We start from the raw sequence: 21,858 nt of genomic DNA, 5'->3' as shown, positions 1-21,858 counted from the left end.
AATAGACTGAGTGGGACTTAATACAAATGAGCATTGCTTCCTTTTCAACCTGGTCATGTCAGAAGGTCATGTGCCTGGGCCAACAGGGTGTTCACTCCTCACACCAGTTCTGTCTACTTCGAGAATGACCTTCACAGCCAGGGGCCTTTTTTTTTTCCTAACAGAATCCTCAGAACTGGCAGTCTTCATCCTCCCAGGAAGGATTTGACTTCTGGAAAGAATCCAACATCACCTGATTCCAAGTGTGCTGAATCAGGTGGGGCATGAGCTCAGGAATACCATTTTTGGTAAAATACGAAGTATGACGCTCCGACTCCAGGCAGATTATTTGGGGCGGCTAAACTGGCCAAGTAAATGCCAGGGTAGCTGCAAGAACAGCTTCACTAGAGGAAACCTATGGCCCCTACAGGAAACTGCAATGGGAATACCAAGATTTTTAAAAGTGTGCTAATTTCTTCAGTTACACCTCATTAAGTGTACATTTCTAGAAACACCCTTGACCCCAAGCTTTATGCTTAAGGGTGTAACAAAGCTACTTATAAGCCTGGTAGGCTTATAGATAGATTTATTAGTCACTAACAACAACACTGTTATAAATATTTGGCATAACACAACAGAAAGATGGGACAATGGTCCAGAAGCAGCAGGCACAAACCCTATCAGCAAGTAAGTGGCTACACTTTGGGCTCATCTCTTGACCTCTTGGAAACTTGATGTTCTCAGAAGCCAGGTGACAATGATAGCTATTCAAACTTACAACACATTTAGGCTTTTTTTTTTTTAATGGCCATTAGGCAATATACACCGAGAGCCTTAGAGTGATTATATCCTTTGACTGAATAACTTACTTCCTAGAATTTATAGTAAGGAAACAATTAAAAACAAGAAAAAGCCCCCAGGCACAAAAAAGTTCATGGCAGTACTATTTGTAACAATGAAAAACAGGAAGTTAACTGAAGTGTCCAACAGTAAGGAAGCAGTTAACTCAATTACCATACATCATAGTATAATTCCCCCTTCACAAACATGGCAGATAGGAACACTGTGTATCAGGTCAGTGGAAAGTCATTTGAAAATAATATTAATTTTAAAAGTAAGCAATTGTATGAACACTGTAATTGCAACCATCTATAAGCTGATTTCACTGGCTAAAGATCAAAAGAAGCCATAGGAAAATGTAAACAGTTACTATTAAGGTAATTTTTTTGGTAATTTTTTGGAATGTTATTTGTAAAACTTTGTAATTTTTTGGAATGTTATTCAAACAATAAATACAATTTAAAAGAAATGTATGCCCTATCTACTTTTTTCACAAGACTTTTGTTCAGGTATAATGAAGCACTGACCAACAAAGCTTTCTGCAATGATGGAAACTGTGTTGTTCTCTCTCACCAGCCACATGTGGCTACTGAGTACTTAAATGTGGTTACAGAGGAACTGAATTTTTAATTTCAATTTTATTTAACTTTAATGATAAATAGTCACATGGGGCCAAAGGCTCCAACAGTGGACAGCACAGGTGTAATAAGAAGGTGGCTGTGGTGCGGCGCCTGTGGCTCAAAGGAGTAGGGCGCCGGCCCCATATGCTGGAGGTGGTGGGTTCAAACCCAGCCCCAGCCAAAAACTGCAAAAAAAAATAAAATAAAATAAAAAAGAAAAAATATAAAAAAAAAAAAAGAAGGTGGCTGTGAAAAGGTTCTGGAAAACATAAAATGCTCTCTGTATTATGTATGCTATAAAACTCATCTGGTTTCCCTGCACTTCAGTGCTTTACTTCCCAGCCCCTAATTCTGGGTTTTCCTTTACTGATTGTAGAAAGCTACACTCATCCTTCAGATCTCAACTGGGTGGCATTTATCCCTTGACTTGCTGTGACAGGCTGTGTTACCCACCCCCCTGCCATTGCTATAGCAAAGTAGCGAGCAGATCATATGCCAGGTGTTGTGGACCAAACTTTACAGTCAGCATCTCATTCATTTCATGATCACTCTGCAAGGTAGTCCCAATGAGGATGGGAAAACTGAGGCTTGGAGAGGTTATATGACCTACCCAGGGATAATTGGCTGGTGAGTGGCAAACTCAGGATACAAACAGGCTGGTTTCCTCAGAGCCAGAGCTCTTACCCAAACTGCTGGCTATGCCCCATCAGTGAGCCATGAAACCACAGCCGCAAGCAGCACTTTTTCTTTATTAGCCAGTACTTTGATTAAATAAGTGACAACAGAAAGTATCAAAGTGTATCAGATTAGTAAGGGCCAGGATTATGTCCTGAAACTTTTTTTATATACATCTATATCCAAGTATGTATGTCTTGGATCAAATTTTAAAATGTATATCTTGGCTGGGCGCAGTGGCTCATGCCTGTAATCCCAACACTCTGGGAGACTAAGGCAGGTGGATTGCCTGAGCTCACGAGTTTGAGACCAGCCTGAGCAAGAGCGAGATCCTGTCTCTGAAAAATAGCCGGGCATTGTAGTGGGTGCCTATAGTCCCAGCTACTTGGGAGGCTGAGGCAAGAGAATCACTTGAGCCCAAAGTTTGAGGTTGCTGTGAGTTATGACGCCACAGCACTCTACCGAGGGGCAACAAAGTGAAACTCTCTCAAAAAAAAAAAAAAAAAATATATATATATGTATATACACACATACATCTTACTGTTTGAGAAATATTACACTGAAATCTGTTTTTTACTTGATCCACTGTAATCTCTTGGATAGCAGGGACTCTGGGTCCATTTTGAGTTTATCCCAGGACCCAACTCATAAATTTTTGGTAAATGACAAAGCCTATGCCTCTGTTTCCACCTTTAAAGCAAAAGCAGATGCCTAGACCAACTGCATCAATTAACATGTGGTGGCTCATGCCTGTAATCCTAGCACTCTGGGAGGCTGAGGTGGGTGGACTGCTTTGAGCTCAAGAGTTCGAGACCAGCCTGAGCAAGAGTGAGACCATGTCTCTACTAAAAATTAGAAAAATTAGCTGGGCATTGTGACTGGCACCTGTAGTCCCAGCTATTCAGGAAGCTGAGGCAAGATCTGTTGAGCCCAAGAGTTTGAGGTTGCTGTGAGCTATAAGGCTGCCATGGCACTCTACCCAGGGTGACAGAGTAAGAGTCTGTCTCAAAAACAAAACAAAACAAAACCATAAGGAAAATGAGCCAAGAGGCCATTAGGCTTCCTTAGGCTTTCCCCGCTAGTTAGGGCAGGGCTAACTATCCTGGTCTCTGGTCCTTTGATGCTCCAGACTTGCTTTCAGAGCAGAAGTTGGTTTTTTTCCCACCCATTGGGGGAATTACATTATCTCTAAAAAGTGCATACTCATTTATTACCAAACATGGCAAATACTTTCATGAAGTTATTGGCCATTTTGAGGCTCATCCCTGAATACCAGACACTGGTGGTCTGAGACATTCATTCACTGAACAAATACTTAATTTTTTTTTTTCTTTTTTGCAGTTTCTGGCCAGGGGTCGGTTTGAATCGGAAGCATTCAACACACACACACATACACATATAATGTAATGTCAGGGGGTTTACAACCAAATATAGAGGAAGAGGTTGCTACTTTACATGAGGTAGTCAGGGAAGAGCCTCTCTGAAAAGGTGACATTCCAGAAGAGCCAAGAAGAAATCAAAGGAATACGTCATTTAAATATCTGCTAGAAATAAAATAAATATCTGCTAGAGTATCCCAGGATGGAGGAACAGCAGACAAAAATCCTGAGATGGAAATAAGCTTCACAATCAGAAAGCAGTATACAGAGCAAGCTCCAGGCCATTATGAGGACTTTGGCTTTTTCTGAGTGAAAGAGGAGTTACTGGAAGATTTTTAGAAAAGAAATTACATGATCTGACCCATTTCCAAAGGGCCCCTCTGGCTGCTAGGTGGACAACAGTCTACAGGGAGACGAGCAGATGCAGGGAGACCACTTAAGAACCTACTTTAGGGTGCCAGCCATGTACACCAGGGCTGGCGGGTTCAAACCTGGCCTGGACCTGCTAAACAAACAAACAACAAAAAAAATAGCTGGCCATTGTGGAGGGTAACTGGGAGGCAAGAGAATCGCTTAAGCCCAAGAGTTTGAAGTTACTGTGAGCTGTGACGCCACGGCACTCAATCGAGGGCAACACCGTGAGATTCTGTCTCAAAAAAATAAATAAAAAACAAAGGGCAGCGCATGTGGCTCAATGGAGTAGGGTGCCGGCCCCATATGCCAGAGGTGGCAGGTTCAAACTCAGCCCTGGCCAAAAACTGCAATAAATAAATAAATAAAATAAAATAAATATCCATAAATTCATACTGATACAAATAAATGACTGAAAAAGTAAATAGATGAATGAAGGACAATAGACAAATTTCCTATGGAGAAGAATCCTAAATAATTTATATACTCTGCTTGTAAATGGGAGGTATAATTCCACACTCTAATGTGAGCTATACATGACTTTCTTCCAAAAGCACAGTATGGAAAGGGATGGGGAAGAAAAGTAATCTTACAGTGGAAAAGCTTGATTACTTCCTCAAGTCTAAGTTAACATCCACAGTGGTAATACACACAGATAGCATGTACCATTGATATGTTATGATAAACACTTTACTTTTGGGGTCTTCCTCCTCAAAACCCATAACCCCAGCATCATCGTGACAAAAATGGACAAATGCCAAGTGAGGGTCATTAGCAAAATACCTGACCTGTAATTCTCATAACTATCAAGATCATCTAAAATAAGGAAAAGTCTAGCCAGGCACTGGGAATCATGCCTGTAATCCCAAGCACTTGGGAGACCCAGGTGAGAGGATCTCCTGAGACTAGGAGTTCAAGTGGTTGGTACCTGGGCAATACAGCAAGACTCCTATATCTACAAAAAAAAAAAAAAATTAGCCAGGTGTAGTGGCACATGCCTATAGTCCTAGCTAATCAGGAGACCGAAGCAGGAGATCACTTGAGCTCAGGAATTCAAGGCTGCAGTGAGCTATGATCACTCCACTGCACTACAACCTGGGTGACAGAGACCAGGGACTCTCTAAAAATAAAAAAAGAAAGAAAAGAAAAGAAAGGCAGCGCCTGTGGCTCTGAGTAGGGCACCAGCACCATATACTGAGGGTGGCAGGTTCAAACCCAGCCCCAGCCAAACTGCAACAACAAAAAAATAGCCGGGCATTGTGGTGGCTGCCTATAGTCCCAGCTACTCAGGAGGCTGAGGCCAGAAAATTGCCTAAGCCCAAGAGCTGGAGGTTGCTGTGAGCTGTGAAGCCACAGCACTTTACCGAGGGTGACAAAGTGAGACTCTGTCTCTAAAAAAAAAAAAAGAAAGAAAGAAAGAAAAGAAAAACAAGGAAAGCCGGAAGCTCAAAGGAGTGGGGCCCCGGCCAAAAACTGCAAAACAACAACAACAACAACAACAACAACAACAAAAAATGTATATATATATATATATCACAGAGAAGAGAAGCCAAAGGAAACATGATTGCTAAATGTAATGTGGTATCCTGGATACGATATTGGAACAGAAAAAGGACATTAGGAGAAAAGTGAAGAAATATGAATAAAATATAGATTTTAGTTTATAATAGTGTATCTATGTTGGTTCATTAATTGTGGCAAATGTACCACACTAATGTAAGATGTTAACAATATGGGATATAATGTAAGGTGTTAATAATAGGGGATACTGGGTGTGAGATATATGGGAACTCACGGTAGTATCTTTGCAGTAACTCTGTAAAGCTAAAATCGTCCTAAAATAAAAAGCTTATTGAGGAAATAGAGGGACTTTACCTAACAAATGCAATCAGTGTAATCTGGTTTCTTGTACCCTCAATGAATCCCCAACAATAAAAAAAAAAAAAGATTATTGGGCGGCGCCTGTGGCTTAGTCGGTAAGGCGTCGGCCCCATATACCGAGGGTGGCGGGTTCAAACCCGGCCCCGGCTGAACTGCAACCAAAAAATAGCTGGGCGTTGTGGCGGGCGCCTGTAGTCCCAGCTACTCGGGAGGCTGAGGCAAGAGAATCGCTTAAGCCCAGGAGTTGGAGGTTGCTGTGAGCTGTATGACGCCACGGCACTCTACCGAGGGCCATAAAGTGAGACTGTCTCTACAAAAAAAAAAAAAAAAAATTATTTAAGAAATAAGGAATGGGTCAACATTTCAAAATACATAAAGCATATAACCACTGAGAAACTTAAGACTTGGCAAATACTAACTATATCTTCTCTAAGACTAAAAAACCCCACATTCCAAAATTGCCAGAGGTTTGTTTTACTATCTTCCAATGTTGTATAGTGTGCTGATAGGGAATTCCCGACTTCTAACAAAGCCATTTTAAAATTCTGTCAACTGCAACAGACTGGGCGATAGAAAACCATTGTCAGGAGTTACTGCCTTACAGAAAACCTGGACTAGTTTAACAAATTCCCAAGAATTGCTCAAAACTGGGTTAGAATTTTGTCCTATGGAAAGCTAAACCATTTCTCAAGGTGGAGTCACAACTGGTAGCAGGTAGGCACTGGGATACGCAAATGTCCTGCAAAACATAATCAATCCAAATCTGTTGTCATCATTTGAAAAGTGTGAAACTTCTCAAATTCATTTCTCACTTCTCTTTAAAAGAATTCATCCAACAAACGCACTGCGCACCTACTATGCGGTTTACATCCACCATCTCCTTCCAGCTTCAGCCACTGTGCCCATTTTACAGATAAGAAAACTGCGAACCAAGGAGGAAAAGTGCAACACGGAATATATTCAAGGTTCGAACCCTGGAAAGACTGAGGAGCTCAGGCTTCTCTTAATGGTCCACTGTGGGAGGAAAGGCCCTGATACCGGCCTTAAGCAGCCCTCAGCTGTCCCAAACCAGGCCAGGCCAGGCCAGACCCTCCGCCTCCCACCCTGGGCCTCAAACTCCACTCTGCAAGTAACTTTCTACAGAGAACCATAGGAAGTTATTTATGCAGCGCGCGGGGCTACGCCCGGGCCCGCAAAGCAGCGCAGCTGGGACATGCGAGCCAAGCCACCGCTCCGGAGCCCGCTCCCTCTCTCGGTTCCCGCCACACCGCGGACTACGCCCAGACCCGCAGCCGCGGCACAGGCGGCCCGCGCCGCGGAACTCACCTCCCGCGCCGCCGCGCCGCTCCCCCGGAAGCGGATCCCGGCAACCCCGGAAGTGACGTGCCTTGAGCAACCACGTGGGCTCAACTCCGCCCGCGTTGTTGTGGTTGGAGCGTGATTGCTAGCTTTCCTCAGACTTTTGGAGCTACTTTGTGGGTTTGAGCTGGACGGAGAGGTCTGGAGAAGTTAGATCCACCCCGTGTCAATTCACCAAGCTTCTTTGTTACTCATCCCAATTCATCAGGCCTTTATAGAAACCTTAATTCTATGCCAGGCCCTGAGCAAGGAGCCTACTATGCAGAGAGGAGACAAATACATTTTATAATGTTCAAAAAAAACATTCACCAAGCACCTTGAGCTTGGTCACTTAGGGTTCAGTGCTGAACCAGACAGACGCAGTTTCTGCCTTGGTGGAGCTTACAGTCTATTGGAGGGAGACAGTCTAAAATAATTAAATGAACATGTAATCATATAACATGAGTAGTGTTTGGAAGGCAAAACATAGCCAGAGGATTCTGTGGAGTGTGATGGAATGGATGAGGCAAGTATTAATAACAGGGGAAAAGAAACCTAATTTAGCTCATAGTACCAACCTCTGTGGACCCAGATAATTCTTAACACCTGTAGTCCCACAGTGACTAGGGCTGATCCCTATAATCCAGGGAATTGTGGAAGTCCTGGAGCATGAGTTCCAAGATAAAGTCAAAAGACACTGCAACTTTCTCGTGGCTCTCGATCATGTTGTGAGGACACTTAAGCAGTCCAATGGAGAGGTTCACATGGGTGGTAACTAAGCCTCCTGCCAACAACCAACTCCAGTTTGCCAGCCATGTACCTGAGCCCCTTGGAGAGTGGATCCTCCAGCCCAGTCAAGCCTTCAGACGACTGTGGCCCTAGCCAAAACCTTTAATATAACCTCGTGAGAGATCTTGAGCCAGAAACACCCAGCAAAGTCACTTGAATTCCTCACCCACAGAAATGTGAAATAAATATTATTATTTTAAGCTCCTAAGTGTCAAGGTAATTGGTTCTACAACATAGGTAACTAATACATAGAGGACAAAGGAGCAGAGGTTGGATGTCTGAGATACAACCAAGAGAGGTGATCAGGGAAGGCCTCTCTGAGGAGGTAACGTTGAAGGTAAGAAATGAAGAATGAGTAGGAATTTGCCCACAAAGAGAAGGAGGAAAGAGCAAAGTAAGGGTTGGAAAGTGTGGATTGTGGGAAAGCGCTTGGATCACAAGAATAGCTGGGGGGGGGGGGGTGCTGAGGCCTGAAGGGTACAGATATTGAGGACAGGACTTGGTACTTACCCCTGGAGGGGCTCACTGTGGGATGCGGATGAAGAGAGTGTTTTATGTGTTTGTGTCCCCCGAAAAGGTATGCTTGAGTCCTGACCTTCAATACCTCAGACTATGATCTTATTTGAAGATAGAATCTTTGCAAAGATGATCAAATTCAAAAGAGGTTGTTAGGGTAGGTCCTAATCCAATATGACTGGTGTCCTTATGAAAATGGGAAATATGGACACAGATGCACCCTGGAGGGGGAAGGTGATGAGAAGATAAAGGCAGATATCAGGGTGAAGTTTCCACAGCCAAGGAACACCAAAGAGTGCCAGCAAACCATCAAAGGCTGGGAAAGAGGATTGGGACAGAGTTCTCATAGCCCTCAGAAAGTACTGACAGACTTCTTTTTTTTCTTGGCCGGGGCTGGGTTTGAACCCACCACCTCTGGCATATGGGACCAGCGCCCTACCCCTTTGAGCCACAGGTGCCACCCCTGACAGACTTCTTAATGTCAGATTCCCAGACTCCAGAGCTGAGAGAAAATAAATATCTGTTGTTTAAGCCACTCTGTTTGTGGTACTTTGTTCCAACATACTAATACCTATATGCAGGTGCTTTGAAACATGTTGTTGTCTATATTCAAATGTAAAAAATCCCCAGTGTGATTGCTGATGCACAGCTACTTTCTCATTCTCTGGAAGCTCCCAGAGGCCTCCAGCCGAGTTTTACTCATCTCTGTGGCCTGCGTGTCTCCATTAATGCCATGGCATAGTGGAGAGCTATGTGGCATACTTATTCCTAGCCACGATATCTATGAGAGACACAGTGTTTGCATGATATAGCAGAAAAAGTTAAAAAAGGCATGATGTGTGCTCTGGAAAAAAAAAAAAATTCTAAACTAGATCAATAGTTAACTAGGTGAGCCAGTTTAGTAAGTAATAATTATAGCTGCCACTTTTTTTTTTTTAAATCAGCTATGCTGAAAATGAGCCCCATGTAGTTGGCGCTATAGCTGCCACTTATGTATTCATTAGGTGCCAAGCACTTTACATACATTGATATTTGTAAAGCATCCCTATAAAGTAGGTATTAAGATCCCCATTTGTAGGTGAAGAAACCTAGGGCTGGAAACTTCCCCAGGAGACCAGGTGCTTAACCATTGCACCACTGACTCAACCCATTCAAGCCAGATGAGTGGTCTGGCCATGAGAGCTCTAGGAAGACAGGAAGGAGCCACAGGACTACGGTGTCTGGGAAGGTTTCATGAGGGAAGCAGCTTGATGTGGGTTTCAGATGATGGGCTGGATTTGGATGTGGGATAAGGAAAGTAGGGATGCAGATTTGCTTTCCCGAGTCTTTGCCTTTGTTGGTCTTTCTGCCTCAAATGTTCTCTGCTCCAGGCTCATCTCAAGACAGGTTCATTCTCATCTCTTAGCCCAAGTATCACTTTTGCAGGGCTTCCCTGATCATCCTTTATAACTGACCGCTTTTCTTTTTTTTTGGCCAGGGCTGGGCTTGAACCCGCCACCTCCGGCATATGGGACCAGTGCCCTACTCCTTTGAGCCACAGGTGCCGCCCATAAAGTTTTGTTTTGTTTTGTTTTTTGCTGGGGCCGGGTTTGAACCCACCACCTCTGGTATATGGGGCCGACGCCTACTCCTTGAGCCACAGGTGCTGCCCTGCTTTTCTTGTTTTTGTTTTTTTTGTTGCAGTTGTCGTTGTTTAGGTGGCCCAGGGCAAGTTCAAACCTGCCACACTTGGTGTACATGGCCGGCAACATAACCACTGTGCTACGGGCGCCAAGCCCTGACAGCTTTTCTTTTCTTACAGTTTTTTTTAGAGAGAAAGTCTCACTATGTTGCTCAGGTTAGTCTCAAACTCCTTGCCTCAAGCGATCCTCCCACCTTAGCCTCCCGAAGTTCTAGAATTACAGGCATGAACCATGGCTCCCCGATGAAACCTGATTGCTTTTCCTAAAGACGGCTGAGGCAGAATTTCCCATCCCACATGCCCTGCTCTCCAGAGGTTTCTCTGACCAATAGACTACTGTAGAAGGTACACTGTGCCAGTTTTAAGCATGGCACTTACATGTCACTTACTTAGCCACCACGTCAGAAGTATGACTACTGAGACCACTACCCTGAGACCACTGAGCTGTGAGAAGTCCAAACCAAGTGGAGTGACATGCCAGGAAGCATCCAGCACCAGACTCAGTAAGTTGTCTTGGGGAGGTGGAGAGATGGGTAGGCATGTGCTAAAAATTAACGTGGGTAGAATGTTAAACATAGAACCCAGGTGGTAGGTATGTTTGTTGTACAATTGTTTTTACTTTTCTGTAGATTTGAAATTTTTCATTATAAAATTTAATTTTATTTATTTATTTATTTTTGAGATAGCATGTCATTCTATCACCCTGGTAGAGGCATCATCATAACTCACAGCAACCTCAATCTCATGGGCTTGAGCAATCCTCTTTTTTTTTTTTGAGACAGAGTCTCACTTTGTCACCCTGGTTAGAGTGCTGTAGCATCACAGCTCACAGTAACCTCAAACTCTCGGGCTCAAGTGGTTCTCTTGCCTCAGCCTCCTGAGTAACTAGGAATACAGGCGCCTGCCACAATGCCTGGCTATTTTTCAAGATGTGGTCTCACTCTGGCTCGGGTTAGTCTCAAATCCATGAGCTCAGGCATTCCACCTGCTTCGGTCTCCCAAGTATTAGGAGTACAGGTGCGAGCCAACAAGCCTGGCCTTGAGCAATCCTCTTGCCTCAGCCTCCCAAGTAGCTGGGACTACAGGTACCTGCCAGAATGCTTAGCTATTTTTTCTATTTTTAGTAGAGATGGTGTCTTGCTGTTGCTCAGGCTGGTCTTGAACTCATGAACTCAAGCAGCCCACCTGCCTCAGCCTTCCAAGAGTGCTAGGATTACAGGCAGGAGCCCCAGCACCCAGCCTCATTATAAAATTTTGGATGGCAAACAACCATTTTGGAAGTAGATTCTCCAGCTTCTGACATCTCAGCAGACACCACACAGAACAGAAATGGACCCCAGCCCAACCTTACCCAGAGTCCTGACCCCAATAACTCACAAGCTCCATAAATGAGTTGATTAAGTCTCTAAGTCATGGGTTGTAGATAACAGCAACTCTCTTTCTAAGCAAACCTCCCTTGCTTTCTGTCATGGCTTCCTGCCTATTGCAGTTACCACAATCTTTAATTCTCTTGTCTGCTGACCTGTTTATTAGCAATCTCTCCCCACTAGAATGTAACCTTCACTTCCTTTGTTCACTCCTGTCTCCCAGCACCTAGCATGCTTCCTGGTTCTTGTAGATACATATGAATGTTTGCTGAGTGACTAACTGGGACCAGAAGAGGAGTCCTTCTGAAGGGTAATGTGAGAGAATATTGAGTTCACAGAGTGGGGGCGTGCAGGTATTTGTTACTTGAGCTGCCCAACCTCTGGGCCCCCATTTGTGGGAGCCCTAGGAAGCAGGGAGATATGGTAGATGTATGGGGTGGAAACCCCTCTCTCAGTCCTGCTGGAGTGTGGACTGTAGACCTGACCATGACCAGTCAGAAGCTCCCAGCCCCACCTCTGAATCAAGAGGCAGAGATGCCAGCTGGAAGGGTCAGTCAGAGGCAGTGGTGAGTCTAGAGTCCAGGGCCTGTTCAGAACAGGTGGTTCACCCGGCAAGATCTTGACCACACTTGACACTGGATGGTTTCTCTCTGAGCCTGGTTGCCACAGTGTTCCCATCAACTCCTTCTCACCTTAGGTTCAGCTCCAACATGAAACCAAGAATGCTGAGCATGGTGGAGCCTGTTGAATACACAATGCAGGACCACAACAACGGACGGCTCTTCTCCAGGCAGTGGGGCATCTTCCAGTGCTAGAACGTCCAATGACATTTTCATCTTGGAGCCAATGTGATCCAGACAGCAGTGGGGACTCACCCCATTCCAAGCTCTTTCTCTGGGCTTCCAGAAGCCTCATAACAGATAACCAATTTTGATTGTTCAGGGCCTGCTTGCCTCTTGCTTCCTACAAGGTACGAACTCAGGGCTGGATTCCATGCCCATGTGTGTGTAAACCCAGGGCCTGTGCTCTAGGATCTCCCAGTAGTTCTGCTGCAAAGGAAGACAGATTTACATTTCGGTGCTGGGCTCATTAGAGAGGTCATCGAACAGTATTTCCATCAGAAGATAGATCACATGTCAACTCTTCAGAGGGTGCCCTTCCCAGGAAAAGCCAAAAGCCCTGATCTGTTTTCAAGACCCAGGATTTCCTGCAGTTCTGAAATCTGAAAAGCTTTGTTCAGTAGGCATCTGTTGAGGACCAACTAACTGTATGTCAGATAAACCCTGGGGACAAAACCTTGGGCTTTGGTGGGGGGAGACAGGCGTAGAAACGAACTAGCAGGAGCTTTTGAGCTCTACAAGAGAAGTATGCAGAGTAACAGGGAACCCAGGAGAAGCATCAGACTCTGCCTTTGGCAATCACAGAAGCCTTCTCAGAGTTGGTGACATTCCATCTCCATGAGGAGGACACAGCCAACACTCAGGCCGGGGGCACAGTCCCACTTCCCCTGGGGAGAGGCTGCAGAACTTCATCTCTGAGGCACTTCAGTCATGAAAGCAGCACAAACTTCACGTGCGTCCAACATGTGGATGGGATTAGTTACATTTATTAAGTGCCCCATTAAACTTGGCTCTGGGTGACAGCACCGTTCGCTCCCTGGGTTAAATCCGCACTAAATATTCAATTATACATAGCACAAGGAGAATCATTTTTGATGGGGATTAGTCTGCTTGTCCTGTGAAGGCATTTTTCCAGCTGAATGACAATGGTATCTTTAATTGTGTGGTGTTTTCCTCTTGAGGGATTTTAAGCCAGACCACCTCCCAGAGGGAGAGGGAAACTGGGTGTCATCACCTCCATTTTGTGGTTGGGTGAACTCAGTAAAGCCATCTGGCCCTGGCCGCATAAGCTAGAATCTTACTCCTCCTTCAGGGCTCAGCTCAAATTACCTCTGCCTTGAAGATTTTTCAGTTGCCTCCTCACAATTTCCAGGCAGCAAGCATCTGACTCTGAAAGCAGCCCTGGCTTAAGGAAAATAGCTGAGGCCTCACTGCACACAGGGCCCTGTGTGGACATTGGCCCTGCATTCGTTCACTTGATCCTCCCAGCAATCCCAAGGGAGTGTTTCCATGTCACAGCTGGGGAAACTGAGGCATGAGAAGTTGAGCGATGGCTTTAGGATTATACAACCAACAAGTATTAGAGCCAGGAGTCAAAGCCAGGTCTCCAAGTCCATTGTCTTAACCACACAAGCGTGGTCTATTGACGTGTTCATTTATTCAACAGGTATTTATTGAGTGCCTACTATATACCCACTGCTTGCTAGAACTATAGTACTTGCTAGGGATGCAAATATGGTCCTTGGCCCAACAAAGATTGCTATCTAGCAGGGAAGATAGATTTTAAATATTCTTTTTTTTTTTTTTTGCAGTTTTTGGCCAGAGCTGGGTTTGAACCCGCCACCTCCAGCATATAGGGCCAACGCCCTACTCTTTTGAGGCACAGGCGCCGCCCAGAAGATAGATTTTAAAAACTTCTACAAACGACAATTTAATTGCATATAAGGCATCAGGCAATGTTAACAGAATTTAACTGAACTAGTTAAGACAGCAAAAGAAATTGGGTCTCTGATGGTTCTTTTTTTCCTGTAATTTGGGGGAGGGTCAGTCAATTCTTCCTTTTTTCTTAAATTCTGTAGCTAAGCAATGTATAAGGATGCCAACATTTGCTTTGGGAACTTCCATAGGTCACCTCCCTCTATGAATCAGCTTTTCCAGCTATAAAATGAGGACAAAAATAGCAAAAGACTAGAAGCAGCCCAAATATTCACCAACAGGGAACTGCTTAAATAAATGGTAGTGCATCTGCACTACAGGATAGGGAAAAAAAAAAAAAAGCACGCAGTGATTTTAAATGTAGGGGAGGGATCCCTAAGACACATTGAGGCAGGGAGACAAGATACAGAGCAGGGAGTATGAAGTGCCGCCTTTCATGTAAATAAAAAAGGGGAATGGAGGTAAAGGAACAGCCTTATATGTCCACAGGCGGTCTCAGTAAGGAGGCATAAGAAACAGATAATGGGGGGCCGGGGGCTGTGGCTCATGCTTGTAATCCCAGCACTTGGGGAGGCCAATGTGGGTAGGATTATTTGAGCTCAGGAGTTTGAGACCCGCCTGAGCAAGAGCAAGACCCTGCCTCTAAAAATAGCCCAGCATTGTGGCAGGTGCCTGTAGTCCCAGCTACTTGGGAGGCTGAGGCAGGAGAATCGCTTGAGCCCAAGAGTTTGAGGTTGCTGTGAGCTACGACACCATGGCATTCTACCCAGGATGCCCCCCCCAAAAAAAACAGGTAATGTGATCCTCCTCCCCAGGAGGGGACCTGGTCACCAGAGTTGTGAGGAGACTTACTGTCAACGTGCACCAACTTGTACCTTTTGAATTTGCGCTCTGTGCATATACCTTCTTGAAACACGAATTAATCAATTCAAGAAAAAAATTTTTTTTTTTTTAATTTGGCCGGGGCTGGGTTTGAACCCGCCACCTCCGGCATATGGGACCGGCGCCCTACCCGCTGAGCCACAGGCGCCACCCAATTCAAGAAAATTTTTAATGCAACATTTTGATGGGGATAAAAAATGCAGTCAAATAGCTCCACTCACATCAGCTACATTCTGGTAGTATTGTTAGTTTCAAAGGAGAGGTCAGATGTGCCAGTCTCTTGGAAACGATTAGAACACGTGTTGCTCCTAATGAGATGAGAGAGTAAGAAGGGGGTCAAACAGAGAAGAGGAGTACGGAGGAGGAAAAGACAAAAGAAACAAAGAGGCGGTGGTAGGAAGAATGATCTGCACAGTGAAAATCCACAATTGCTCTGGTGCCAATGAGACCCTAAGGCAGTTGCGCTCGCTACCTGCTTCTTTTAGCCAGCTGCCAGGTTGCCATGGTGATATAATAGCCTGTGATAAGCCTATCTTTGATTCTGAAAAATGTTGGGGGGGGGGTGGAAAGCCAGTAAGCTGCAGATGGGCAAAAATGAGCAGAGGAGGTGCTATGTGAAAGGAGGCATCAGGGTGGTCCCCTTAGAGAACTAGCAGGGTCGGCTTTAGCACACATCTGAACCCCCTGAAGGGCTAGTTAAAACACAGGTTGCTGTGCCTTACCCCCAGTTCCTGATTCAAGAGGTTTGGGTTGGGGCATTTCTACCAAGATGAGGACCACATAAGGAAGATAAAGTCCTCTCTGACTCAGGATCCTGTGGGCTATGGGCACCCTTGCACCTCCCCTGGGCACATCCGTCCCCTCTACTGGCCTCTTCTGTTAACTTAGTGGCACCAACAGCATAATAGGAGGGCAAACACAGGCTATGTATGACATAGGCCAACGCACCTGGTGAGCCCAGGGCACAGAAGGCAGGCTCCAAGGCAGAGGCTAGTGCCTCATAACAAGCAGTTGCATAGGAAGATTGGCCAGGATTCCAGCTGCCTTTGCCAGAACTCTCTCGTGGGGCCAATTAACTGGGTGTAACGGCCAACAGGTACCACCGAGTGAAGGAAAGGCGGCTGCCAGTCAAGAATGTAACTGAGCAAATGCCAGACCTGGCTGTAGACAATTTGAAAATGACAGAAGTCAAATCTTCAACCCTGTCATTTGCCTCAGTGGGATCCTGATTCCCCTCAGCAATAGAATTGGGCAGACAAGTCTGAATACCCAGTCCAATCCAACACTCACAGTGTATTGAGTGAGAAAGCTGATATGTGGACAAGAATGCAATATTAGGGCTGGTTGCAGTGGTTCACACCTATAATCCTAGCACTCTGGGAGGCAGAGGTAGGTGGATTGCTTGAGCTTAGGGATTCAAGACTAGCCTAAGCAAGAGCGAGACCCCCCCACCCCATCCCAACTAAAAATAGAAAATCTAGTCAGAGTTGTACAGGCACCTATAATCCCAGCTACTTGGGAGGCTGAGGCAAAAGGCTTGCTCAAACCCAAGTGTTTGAGGTTGCTGTGAGCTATGATGCCACCACCGTAGTCTACCCAGGGCAACTAAGTGACACTGTCTCCAAAAAAAAAAAAAAAAAGCTTAAAAAAAAGGATGCAATGTTAACAACAGGCTCCTCAGAATTCAGGATTTCTGGAACATCCGGCAAATATTTATAGAGTCCCAACTATGTGCCAGGCATGATGCTAGGTGCTACATACATAGGTAATAAGCAAGACATGGCCCTACCCTCACAGAGCCTGAATTTAAGTAAAAGAAAACAAATGTTATTTGAATACTCATACAGTTTGGTTTTGCTATGGTTGTGTAAGTGAATGATCTTTGTTTTGAGAAATAGTGCTTAAATATTTAGGAGCAAGGAGGCAAGATCTCTGTAAATTATTCTTAAGCGGTTCAGAAAAAAATAACAAGCACATGTATAATAGGTTCTCTATATATGATTGTATATATAATCTATGCATATGTATATAGACAGAGAGACAGAGAGAGACAGAACCAGGAAGAAAGGCAAAGCAAATGTGACAAAATTTTAATAATTGATGAATCTGGCAAAGAGTGAGAGTTCTTTGTATTCTTGCAACTTTTGAAAAGCTTGAAGTTATTTCAAATTTAGAATTTAAAAAGAACCATAGAGGCTCAGCACCCGTAGCACAGTAGTTACGGCTCCAGCCACAAACAACAAGGCTGGCGGGTTCGAACCCGGCCCATGCCAGCTAAACAACAATGACAACTGCAACAAAAATAGCCGGGCATTGTGGCGGGCGCCTGTAGTCCCAGCTACTGAGGAGGCTGAGGCAAGAGACTCACTTAAGCCCAAGAGTTGAGGTCACTGTGAGCTCTGATGTCACAGCACTCTACCGAGGGTGACATAGTGAAACTCTGTCTCAAAAAAAAAAAAAAAAACAAACACAAAAATACGTGAAAATTTATAACAGCGATGATTGCTATTTTTAAAAGTGCATAATGGTATAAGGACCTAAAATGGAGTGGTTGGTCTTAGATGGGAAGCAGGTGGGGGACAGGGGTTCTGGAGGCAGCAGGTTTGAGCAGAGGTCTGAGCAGGAGTTGATGAGGGGAAAGAGCTGCCTTTCAGGCAGAGGCCATGCAGTGGGGAAGAGCAGAGCATGTTGGAGGAACTGAAAAAAGAAATCAGAGCAGCTGGAGCTGAGAGCCTCCACAGCCCCTCCTACTCTCCATGTCTGCAAGGGAGCACAGTCCAGGGCAGAGTGTTGGGACAGAGCTCTACTTCAGGCCCCGGACGAGGTCTGTTTTATTTCGCCCCTACCCTCTCCAGCTCCCCTTCAGTCTCAGTTCTCAAAACTCTCCTCAAATGCAGTTCCCCAGGCCAAGGTCCCAGAATCCCAGCAACAAATGGCAATTTGACCCCTCAGCCTCTCCCTGTCGCCCCTCCCCTTTAGCTCCAACTCCGCCCCAAATCCCTGGTCACTGTCTATCATCCTCTTTACCTGCCATTAAAACAAAGAGAATGTATTGGGCTGTCATTTCAACTTATTTCTACAGTTTGCTTCCCGGGCCTCAGGCAACGGACTCCATCTGCGGATGGCTCTGTGCAGTTTCCATATGCTCCCCATCCCCTGCTGATTTCCGGAGTGCTCACATAGAGCTGCCTTTTGGATTTCCTGGGGATGGGAGGAGTGGTCAGCCAAGTTCAACCCTGGGTGATTTTGAAAGACAAACCCCAGTAATAAACACACGGTGTCTCCATGGCATCTTTCATCTAGATGTAACATTGAACTCAATCCTAGTAACACTTTTTTTTTTTGTAGAGACAGAGTCTCACTTTATGGCCCTCGGTAGAGTGCCGTGGCCTCACACAGCTCACAGCAACCTCCAACTCCTGGGCTTAAGCGATTCTCTTGCCTCAGCCTCCCAAGTAGCTGGGACTACAGGCGCCTGCCACAACGCCCGGCTATTTTTTGGTTGCAGTTTGGCGGGGGCCGGGTTTGAACCCGCCACCCTCAGTATATGGGGCCGGCGCCTTACCAACTGAGCCACAGGCGCCGCCCAATCCTAGTAACACTTTTTAACCCCCTAGGATATGATCACCATTTGACTAAATATTCATTGCATCAGAGAACTCAGAACTTAAAGGAAACTGTAAGGTCTTGAGATCTAACACCCTCATTTCATGGATCACCCCCCGAGAAGTATAATAACTTGTCAACATCACAAAGCAAGTTCATGAGTAACTGGACCTAGAAATCAGGTTTTCTAATGTCCCCTAAAAGGTCAGTGCCCATGATAGCCAGTCCATAAACAATGTGCAGACCTCCCAGGAAGCTAACATTCTGGACAGTGGCACCTAACAGCTTATTTATGAAGCGAAGGGTCTCTGTGGCCTCGGTGGAAAGTGAGCCCCACGGATCTGTATTGTTGCATTTAGCAATATTGTACTTGTGTTAATTTTATCCATTTGGTTTCACTTTAGACCTGGTTCCTATTTCACATTTGTGACTAAAGATCCTTGCATGAGGATAAAGGGAAGTCTGAAATGAGAGTATTTCTTTTGTACTCTGCAAACCTTTCCAGACTGGTTTTTCACCCCTTTATAACATTTCCTTTCCACAGCCAGACAAGCTTCTCAAATTTCCTGCATTCCTAGTCTCCTGTTCTCCTTGGCTGTAATTATCTTGGGAAAATTTGAATTCCTTATCATGGCTTTGTCACGATCTGGCTCAAGATAAATAAGCCCTACTTCCAGGCTGAGGTCTCGTCAAATTGTCCTCAATAGGTTCCCTTAATAGGAACTATTGTTAGATTTTTATTAAGGTATGATAATGGGATTGTGACTATGTTAAAGAAATGGCCCTTATCTCTTTGAGATACGTATGAAATATTTGTAGGAGAAAAGATAGGAAGTCTGGGATTCAAAATATTCTAGTGCGGATGTGTAATGAAAAATACTTTCCCTTAATGTGTTCGTCTCTGCTTTCTCCTGCAAGTTCTTTTTGCTGCCTTCCTCACCTCCACCCTCTCACCCCAATATATGAATCTGTTTAGGGGATAGGATTTGCCTCCTAGGGACTCAGCGGAGATGAGAGTACTGGAGCCAAAGAGGCTTGGGTTCAAAATCCCAGCATTACCCCAAGGAGCACAGGGACACGGACAAGTCATTTAATTGTCTGAGTCCCAGGTTCCCGTCTGCAAAGTGGAGATGAAACTGCCCACAATCAAGCGGCCTCTTTTCCTAATGCGTTCTGCTTGCCCTCTTTTTTCTGATTCTGCCTCCACCTGCCCTGAGATTTGTAAGCTCACTTAAGTCCCTCATGCCTCTTTGCTTTTCAAAGGTTCTCCCCACGTTTTCAACCACTTTCTCTGAGATCAAGATCAGATCCAACGTCTGTTACCTATGTCCTTTTAGAAGTCCCGTATGTCCTAAAAACTCAACCTGTGCAAATCCTCTAAACCCTCTGCCCCAGATCAGCCCCTGGGGCTCTTCAGCTTATTCTCAATGTCCTCTCCTTCACCTCCCTCATCTCTCTACTGTAGGCCTAGGGTCCCTTCTTCCAGAGCCCTCTCAATCCAATAACCCCCACCTCAGGCTCCCCACCACCTCCCTGGCTCAGGCCCTCAGGATCACTGGCCTGGACAGCTGTAAAAGCTTCCTCACTGGGCTCCCTCCCTCCAGCCTTTCTGTGCTCCATTCCTCCCTCCAGGTTTCTGGCAACACTCTCCTTCTGAAACCATCACTCTGGGGCTTCAAAGCCTCCCATGGACTCTCTCCACTGAGAACAGGAAAGGCCCAAATTCCTTAACATGGCATTTGACACCCCTCACAGCTTGGCCTTCATGCATTGTTCCAGAATCATCCACATTTCCTGCCAATGAAACCCCAGGCCTGGGTTTCTCAGTCTATAGTCCCTCACACCTGTATCAGAATCACTTAGAGCCTTGGTTAGAAATCCAGAATCCTGGTCCCTACCCCCAAAAAACTGGATCTGGGGTCAGGTCCAAAACACACAAGGATCTGAGGACCTTACTCCAGCCACACAAAACAACTTGCCATTCACTCACCTGGGCCTCTAGGCTTTTGCTCACGCTGGATTAATTTTTCCCCCTTTCTTCGAGGCCCAGTTTAAATGTCACATCCCCTGCAAAACATTTCCTACTCCCGGCAGAGTGAATTCCCTACCCCCTCTGCTTCCATAGCACCTTGTATGCACTTTGTATTTACCTGTGTCTATTTACACATGTGTATCCCACTGCGCATAAATATCTGTTTGCCTGTCTGCCAAACTAGAATGAAATCTCCACCAAAGCAAGTCCACAGAATTCCTGGAGCCCCCAGTGCAGTGGAAGGCACCTAGTAGCCCTCGATAAATTTATTTATTTGAATTGTGTCTTACTCTTTCTTGGTTCCTGGATACCAAACACAGCACTTAGCACCTGGTGGGTGTTAATACATTCATGTCTGATGGGTGGATTATCAAAGGATAGATGGAGCAGTAGTAAATGATACAATATGCAAATAAATGAATGTTGACTTTTCATCATCAGTTAATATTCAGGCTTATGCGTGCCTGGGACCATGTCCAACTTGAAAAATGTGTGAATTGGATCAGAGGTCAGATGGGATCCAGGGCCTTCTGGCTCCAGGTTCGATTGTGAAATCAGCAGACCAACATCTCGATGTTAATCAGAAATGTCACTATCACCATGACGAGTGCATGTGCAAAGTACAGCACCATCTTCTGCTACGGCTTCGCTGTCATCAGCCACAGGAAATTCTTACTTGTCACGTTTGTCATTCCACCTTGCAGGATGCTGATACTGCTCTATGGGAAATCTAGTATTTTTTGAGAGGAGCTGGCAGACATGAGCCTTACAAGCCTGAGGCTGGAGCAGGGGGTTGTCGGGAAGCAGACAAGCACCACTTCTAACCCTGGCTTCCTCATGTACTGTCTGCAAGATTGGACAAGTTACACAATATCACCAGCTCTCAGCTCTTCCACCATAAAATGACAGCACTGTGTGTTCCTAACCCTTGAGGCTATTGAGAGAGATCGTGTATGTCATCTGACCAGCACGTAGATCTCACTACTACACTGAGATCCAGGACACCCAGAGTCCTATAAGTGTTGACTGGGGGTGACCTGAGGTGACAGGAGTTAGGCTCAGCATGGATTCTAGAGGTTTAGAGGAGAGTTCCAGCTCCAACAAGGCCCCACAACTAGGGAGTTGGGGGCTGGCTGGGGCTTGGCATGGAGTCTGATCTTCATTCTGCTCTGTGGCCTAGGTATTCAGGAACTAACTGATGCAGGGTGGGGGGAAGACCAGGAAATGGGGAGCTCCAAGCCCTAGAGGGAAACCCCAATGACTATGCTTCTAGTAGGGGGATGAAGGCCTGACTTTGGAACCCAGGT

General features: G+C 45.4%; 1 protein-coding gene across 2 annotated transcripts in view; it reads right to left on the bottom strand.

The window, feature by feature from the left end:
• MANBAL (mannosidase beta like) overlaps positions 1 to 7,152 on the bottom strand; it is a 33,910-nt gene extending 26,758 nt beyond the window's left edge. The window contains exon 1 of one of the 2 annotated variants that reach the window (XM_053574568.1): positions 7,112 to 7,152. The gene's annotated coding sequence lies outside the window, so the exon portion shown is untranslated. Of the gene's footprint in view, positions 1 to 6,637; positions 6,997 to 7,111 lie in introns of those variants that run through there. The other variant, XM_053574567.1, reaches the window with a different exon arrangement.
• Positions 7,153 to 21,858: the final 14,706 nt, after the last annotated feature.

The sequence above is a fragment of the Nycticebus coucang genome, chromosome 21 (assembly GCF_027406575.1).
Source record: "Nycticebus coucang isolate mNycCou1 chromosome 21, mNycCou1.pri, whole genome shotgun sequence".
NCBI lineage: Eukaryota > Metazoa > Chordata > Mammalia > Primates > Lorisidae > Nycticebus > Nycticebus coucang.
Note: the sequence above shows the minus strand (reverse complement) of the source record. Positions and strands in the feature narration are given on the sequence as shown.